This window comes from Trematomus bernacchii, unplaced genomic scaffold (assembly GCF_902827165.1).
Source record: "Trematomus bernacchii unplaced genomic scaffold, fTreBer1.1, whole genome shotgun sequence".
In the NCBI taxonomy this organism is placed as follows: Eukaryota; Metazoa; Chordata; class Actinopteri; order Perciformes; family Nototheniidae; genus Trematomus; species Trematomus bernacchii.
Genome location: NW_022987667.1, coordinates 310,992 through 319,252, shown reverse-complemented (window position 1 = coordinate 319,252; position 8,261 = coordinate 310,992).

Genomic DNA, 8,261 nt, shown 5'->3' with positions numbered 1-8,261 from the left:
AGGGGGGTTTGATTCACCACCAGACATTCAAAACATTCTGCAGTAAGTGTGTGTTCAATACTTTTGTTTTTTTGTTTTTCATTAGATTTTTTGGCGGTGTGACAAATGTCCTGCTGCGTTTTTTAAACATTTTCCGTCTACTATTTCCCTCAGATCTGCTTAGCACTTTTCTTGTTACCTCCCTGTGTTCCCGGTTTGTGATAGACTTTATAAAGAAAAACATGCAAGTAATCGGGACACTTCTGATAGACAATTAGCGGCTGTCCCTTAAATCAACACCTCTCCTGGCAAGCGTTGCAGAGAAGAATCTGCATAACCTGTGTTTGTGTGCTCACAATTTGCACGACGTGTACTGTATGCGTACATCAGGGACAAATCCAGAATAGACTCAGTGTGTTCAGCTGTGGACTACTTTTATTATTACATATCATTCAGCTTTTGTCCAAAGTCACTTACAAAGCAACACTAAACTATTGGTCATGCCTACGGGAGCAATTTGGGGCTTAGTATCTCGCTCAAAGACACTTTAAAACGTTGACTGCTTGGTCATTGAGCGACTAGCCATTCGATTGAGCCACAGCACTTTTTTATGTAGGTTGTCTCACATGTCACTCATGTTAAAGGGGACCTATCATGCAAAATGCACTTTTTGATGTCTTTTATACATAAATATGTATGTCACGTGGCGTCAGAAAATAAAACCCTCTCTCTTTTCCTCCGTACTCAAATCTCTAAAACGGGGCTACAACGGAGCTGATCCAGATTTGCGTCCGATATGACGTAATATCGGAAATGTATGCTGGCTTTACACCCATGGCCCTATCAGAAACGTTGCTATCAGAAACAATGCCGACTGTTTTGGACGTAATATGGTCGGTGTTTACATTAGCATCGCTAACACTCAGAGCTAACCTGTACTGGAGAGCATGTGTGTGAAGAAGCAGGAAATAAAAAGGAACTCACCTTGTGGTATAACCGGCAAGAGAGAAAGCCTTTGAGCTCCATACTGTTTCAGAAATAATCCTTGATAATCCATGATATGGCGTTTCATCACGGCAGTATTTAGTTTAGACAGTAGCTTTAGCTTAGCTCAGCCCCCTTTTTTTTTAAGCTTTTATTCCCCAAATCAGCACTTTTGAAACAGGAGTGAAATGGAGGGATATGAGGCATGGCTAGAAATGGGTGATCTGTTTGGTATTTTGAGCAAAACTTTCATAGACATGTGTTTATATATATTTGTATATATCTGAGACCTATGCTATTGCCTAAAAATAGCATGATAGGTCCACTTTAAATCAATGTTGAAACCTAAATTGGAATGGAAAAAAAGAGAAACAAAGTATTTACAGATAAAGAAAACTAAACCACGCTACACATTTGAAGACAGTCTAAAACAGACTGGTGTTGCTGGGGGCTCTGGAGATAGATGGTGGTCCTTGAGTCTGAAAGCCGGTGGTTTGATCCTGAACTCGACATGTCTGATACTTAAACCCCAAAGTGCTCCCAATGGCATGGCCAAACGGATGTGTGAAAGTGTGTGTGAGTCTCCCTGAGCAGGTGGTAGCTTGTATGGCAGCCTCGGCCTCTGTATGAGTGTGTGTCAACGAGTGAACGCTGTCTTATAATGTAAAAGTGTTTTGTAGTTGCAAAAGAAAAGCGGTTTTATAAATGCAGTCCATTTTCAGGCAGATCTGTAGCCACCTGCATCAAAAAGGGGTACATTTACACACAGGCAGAGGTGGAAGTAGTGGAGTACAAATACTTCGTTGCTGTACTTAAGTACATTTTTCTGGTATCAGTACTTTACTCCACTACTTATTTTTCTGACGACTTTTTACTTTTACTTTTTACATTTTGAACACAAATACCTGTACTTTCTACTTCTTACATTTGAACACAAATACCTGTACTTTCTACTTCTTACATTTTCCGAACAGGCTGGTTCCTTTAGTTTGAATGTGTGTTTGGTGGCGTGATCATTATTATTTAGAGTCATTGCGTGCCTATTGATTTGAACACGATCCGTGTATCCATCATTTCCTGGTCTTCTCTAAAGAAGAGGGACCCAATGAAAACGTTGTCATGTTGCCGTTATTCAGCATGGAAACCTTCATTAGCTAACAATGACATTATTGTTCTATTAATATAAAGGGAGGTCAGGTACTCTTTAAAACAGGCTGGTAGTTATGGGTACTTTTTACTTAAGTACCATTTCAAAAGCCCCATACTTCTTTCCTTTTTTTGTTAATTGGAAAATAAAGAAGTTTAGGTCCAGTACTTCTACTTTTAGCAGAGTATTTTTTAAAACACGAGTATCTGTACTATCTACTTGAGTCAAAGTATGTGTGTACTTTTGCCATTTCTGCACCCAGGGACTTTATACAAGCATGTGACTGTATGCATGGTTAGGGAGCACTGAACCTCACCAGGACACCCCCACAGTGTTCAAATTAGACTCAACATCTGTTGCTCCTCTATAACCACACAACAGGGGCGGGAAAGGTCAATGTGATCAGTCTCACTAAAATGGCCATGCAGCCTTAAAAACCCTATGGATATTAGTGTGTGTGTGTGTGTGTGTGTGTGTGTGTGGTGTGTGTGTGGTGTGGTGTGTGTGTGTGTGTGTGTGTGTGCGTGTGTGTGTGTGTGTGTGTGTGGTGTGTTGTGGTGTGTGTGTGTGTTGTGTGTGTGTGTGTGTGTGTGTGTGTGTGTTGTGTTGTGTGTGTGTGTGTTGTGTGTGTGTGTGTGTGTGTGTGTGTGTGTGTGTGGCTTATTATGGGCTTGTGGAGAGGTCATTTGGCTGTTGACTCTCAGTCTCTGCCGGGAGCGGCTGGATAATTGCTTCTCTAATTAGTCACTTTTGCCAGCCGGTAATTCATAGTCACCTTCAAGTAATCATCACACACACACACACACACATACACACACACCACACACACACACACACACACACACACACACACACACACACACACACACCACACACACACCACACCACACACACACACACACACACACACCTCTACTGTTCCTCCACTATCGCTTTCTTTTAATTGTTTCTTCTATTTTTGTAATTATAGGCTTTCAGACACCCACTTTCGGCTGCTTGCAACAATTGACATGATAATGGTTTCCATGTTGACACCAAACTGACAATGATTTGTGGCAATTACGCGTTAGCGAGCAGCACTTTTGATAATGAATGTGGAGGCTAAGTTTTTCTGAGGGCCAGACGAACGTAACTGAATGAAAAGCTTTTCCTTTTTCAATTTTTAAGATGTCTAATTCAACTCTTGACACTCGTCTTGTAGGACCAAAAACTTTAGGTATTCCTTTGTCACTGACAGTACTGATTCGTTTATTCTACCCCATGACTCCTTTTGTATGTCCTAATCGTTCTAGATATGAAATGTGAATGTTTTTTGTTTCCTACATTTTTTAAATGAAGTAAACACCAGGAGACATGTTTGTAATTTCCTTGTTTTCGGTGGTGTTGAGGGAAGTGCTATTTCAAAGGAGAACATACTTAAAAAAAAATACCAGATCAAAGACAAAAAAAGTTCGTGTGATCCAGAAAGACTTTCCCTTTTTAACAGTTGTAACATTCCTCTTTATGGATAGAACTGATTTTGTATGGATTGAACAAAATCATCTTTGAATGAGTAGAGCTTCAAAATGACTGGAAGGAGGGTTTTGTTACGATGTAAGCTGTTACGCCCTGTTTCCTGTTACATGCTACAGTACGCTAACTAGCCCTAAGTGCTAACAATCATCTCATCTGACTCAAGAAAACGCAATAAAACAAATGTAGTTTCTTCTTTTTCGGTGGTTTTTTTTAACCCTCCTGTTGTCTTCGGGTCAAATCTGACCTATGTACTACTTTCATCAATCATAACTTTTTTGTTTTACATTTGATTGCATTAAGGCTTTATGATATCCTTCACAGTAGACTTTTGAACATATAAAATGGCTGATCACCACTTTCATTGAATTTTGGATGATTTAGTCAACTTTGTAACTTTGTTCCCGGTCAAAAATGACCGCCATAAAGAAAAGGAATTAGTAACCATCCGGATCAGATACACACACACACACACACACACACACACACACACACACACACACACACACACACACACACACACACACACACACACACACACACCACACCACAAACACACCAGCACACACACAACACACACCTACTATAGATGTGCCCCCCCCTTATGTGCCCAATCCCACCATGTGAATCACACCTGGCACACACAAACACACACATACACAAACACAACACACACACACACACACACACACATACACACACACACACACACACACACACACACACACACACTCCCACACAGAACAATTTGACGACAATTCCCGCTCTTATGTGCCCATCCCCCACATGGATCACACCTGGCACACGCAATACCTGTTCAAGTGTCTATTCTTTGTATATGTACTGCAGTTGGTTCATGTATACCAGTAGTCTGATACAATATGTACAGTTTGAAAGGGTGTTACATGAAATGTGTTGGATGATTAATGGTTTTTGTGTTAATGTAATAGCAGTTAAAACAGGACCGGTCAAATTTGACCCGCGAAACACCAAAGTAAGGGGGGGGGAAGGAAGACAAAGTAGGGTTAAATGGTCACAAATTGACAATTAATGTTGTGGTTATTTTAAAGCTATTTATCATTGAACAGAATTAAACTTTCATACAACTTGGAAGTGGGCCGCTCAGGACTAAAACATGACCCGTTGTTTGTTCAGAAAGCATCTCTTATAAGCCAAATCATTGATCATCTCAGAGTGGTTTGAATCTGGATCAAGGCCAGAGCTTTGGTCAAGGACAAAGCAACATAGCGCTGTTCCTCCTATTATTCATATATTTTAGGGAGGAAATGAAACTAGAGCACCTCGAAGAAAAACTCCAACCAGGACATCCTTTCTCCGAGGGGGCGGCTAACACCTCAGCTGTGACGAACCAATTAAGTTGTATTTGACTTTTGTTCTGCTATACCTTTAAGATTTCCGTTCCAATAGCTTTCACATTAATGGGGTGGTATCATTGAACTGGTTTTCCTGATAGTGTAGTTTGACCAATTAAGACATTGAACTGATCCAAAAGATGAAAGAAAAAGTCTCTCTATCTCTCCTTTGTCATAAAATAATCATTCTTTCTGCTTTTTTTTGTCCCCACAGCCAATTTAATCCCCTCAGTTCACACCTCTGCTTTCACTTTGCCTCCACAGTAACTTTCTCATTCCTTCCCTGGCTCCTCCTCCCTCCCTTTCTTAAAGTCACCTTGTTTTCACCGCTCATCAATCTCTGTTGAGGATCCTTCCTCCAGCGAGCCCTAAACCCACCTTAACTCCTTCCACCTTTTTTTACTTCCTCCTATTTTTTCATTATTCAATCGTTCCCTCTCTCTCCTGTTCTCCACGTCTCCACTACAAGCTAAGAATAACCTCGTGTTTATGTGAACAGCACAGTTGCTGTTTGCTGGTGTTTCAAACACAACAATCACCGGGTTTTGGTACACCTACGCAATATGATGACTCATTTAACAAAAATGATTAGCTTACCATATTTTAACCTGAATATAGAATCAATATTTGACAAATGAATAGTTTGGCTGCATGCTGTCATGCTTCCCATCCTGTAGAGTGGTGCGGGAATGAGTCCTAAAACCCTGAAATGAGTCAACATTTTACTGCTTCCTGTTCCCTTGTCTGGAAGTCAATGATTTTATGAATGTGTTGGTTAGATGGCTGAAATAAGATCTTTGGTTAAAGGGGTCATATTATGCGTTATGGGGTTTCCATTTCCTATAGTGTGTTATATAGTTTGTGTCTTCTGCATGTAAATGGTCGTAAAGGATACATCCCAAAGTTTCTCTCCCTTTCACGTTTTATTCTACATAACATAAAATATCTTAGTGATATTCCGAAACTTAGAAATGGTGGTTGCTAGCAAGTGTCTGAGACCCCGTTTACACGAGGACGAAACGGGTTGTATCCGCATAGTTTCTCTTGCGTATAGCCCTTTCCTTTACACAAGGCCGTAACAAAACGATACAAACGGACCCCGCAAAACGATAACGGTCCCAAGGTGGATAGATCTGCAAACAGAACGCTCTGGGGGGTCAAACGCTCCGTGTTTACGCCCTATACGATCATTTCCTGATAACGATGAAATAGCCCCGTCTCCCTCTCCCCCACGTCTCCCTCTCCCCACGTCTCCCTCTCCCCACGTCTCCCCCTCCCACGTCTCCCTCTCCCCACGTCTCCTGCTCAGAGATCAGCTGCTGGGCTGTCAGAAGAGGGGGAGGAAAAGAGAGGCTCCGTTTATTATTCTTATTTTATTATATAGAGTCGTTATCAATTTGTTTTAAAGCTCAATAAATAACAAAGAAGACCTCTGACCGGCACTTTTCTAATTTTGTCCGGAAGATTTAAACTTTAACGGACATGTTGACCGGCGAAAAAACATGTTAACGGAAACTCTGCCGCACGGCCCCCCTCGTCCCTTGGAAGAGGCGGAGAGGTGGGTGTTTTTCATCTGCTGGTGGACTAACCGGAGAGATTTACAGCAGGAGCACACGCGGTCCACCGCGGAGAATAAACAGAAGGGCAACCCATGGCAAAACCATGCTCCGGGGTCTTCTTCGCTGCTTTTGGTGTATTTGTGGCGGCAGCAGCGCCACTTACAGACCCGGCATATGTACTACAGCGTTTCCAGCGGGTCGAGCAGTCTCGTGTGAACGGACACGTTAAATGAGCCGAATGCGTGTGAACGGAAGACTTTTTTTAAACGCATACGGTGCGTAAACGCAAACGTTCCCGTGTAAATGGGGTCTGAATGAAACTACTAAACTTCATAACGGCAAACATGAAACCCTTAGCTTTTACTTCTGGCCATTGCAATTATGCTTCAAAAATCCTTAAAGCAGTGCTAATATGTGGAGATTATCCTCCTGAACACAACGTGTAAGTATCCTTAACATTTGAAAAATCACATTGCTTTGTGTCGAGGGAGCCCTTGCGATGCTTACTTCTGCGTTGGCCTAGAAAATAAAGTCATCACTGCATGTCTCTATTCTGATGTAAATAAACAACACTCAGAATGTACAGCCTGGCTTGAGTCTCCGTGAGGCTACACTTTGGTCTGTCCTTTATTCTCCTCCTCACTGCCTTTCATATCCGCCCCTCCATTACTCCCTTCTCCCCGCCCTGCCAACATCCAATCTCAAATCCCCTCCTCCCTCTTCATTCTTCTACCTCTCCTATATCTCGTTCCTCCATCTCTTGTTTGAAGTCAGAAGGTTGGATTGGATGACAGATCTCCTAAAGACTTTCAACTCCAAAGGTCTCGAGGCAACAGCTCCCACAGCCAGGTTCTAATGGAGAGACAGGAAAATAAGAAAAAGAGACAAAATAAACTTCAGACAGAAAAAGACAGTGAGTTGGAGGGGAGCAGATACCAATTTAGTTTTCTTCTCGCCATCGAGTGCCCCCGAGAGATGACGAAGGATCTTTGATGTGTGATGTTTCCGTTCTCCACCTTTCTCACCATCTCTTTCTTTTCTTCTCTTTGGTCCTCTTGTTGTTTCCCGTCCTCCCTCTGCTTTGTTTGTGTAGTTATTTATTTCATTCATTCCTGCCGTCTGTCAATTTGCATCAGGCTGAGACACAGGAAAGTGGAAGGACTGGGGAATAGAAAACTTTCTGCTTTGCTTTCATAAGCAAGAGCTGCTCTTCTCAACTTTAACTTTTGAAGTGTTTTGAAGTTGAGGCCTAATTGTTCTGCATTGATGTTTGCATGTCTGTTTGTGGGGAGGTGTTCATACAGAACGTGGAATCGCCGCCTTGCTCTTTCTGACACAAACCCCCGTCTACACTCTACTTTTTGAGTCGCTTATTGAGCTTGTGCTGAGGTGGGAAGTAGTGGAGTACAAATACTTCGTTACTGTACTAACGTACATTTTTCTGGTATAAGTACTTTACTCTGGTATGACTTTTTACTTTGACTTCTTACATTTTGAACACAAAAACCTGTACTTTCTACTTCTTACATTTTCCAAACAGGCTGGTTACTTTAGTTTTAATCTGTGTTTGGTGGCGTGATCATTATTACAATACATTGCATTTAGCTGACGCTTTTATCCAAAGCGACTTACAATAAGTGCATTCGATCAAGAAGATACAAACTTGAAGAAATCATATAAGTACATCAGGTTTCATAGAGACAAAAC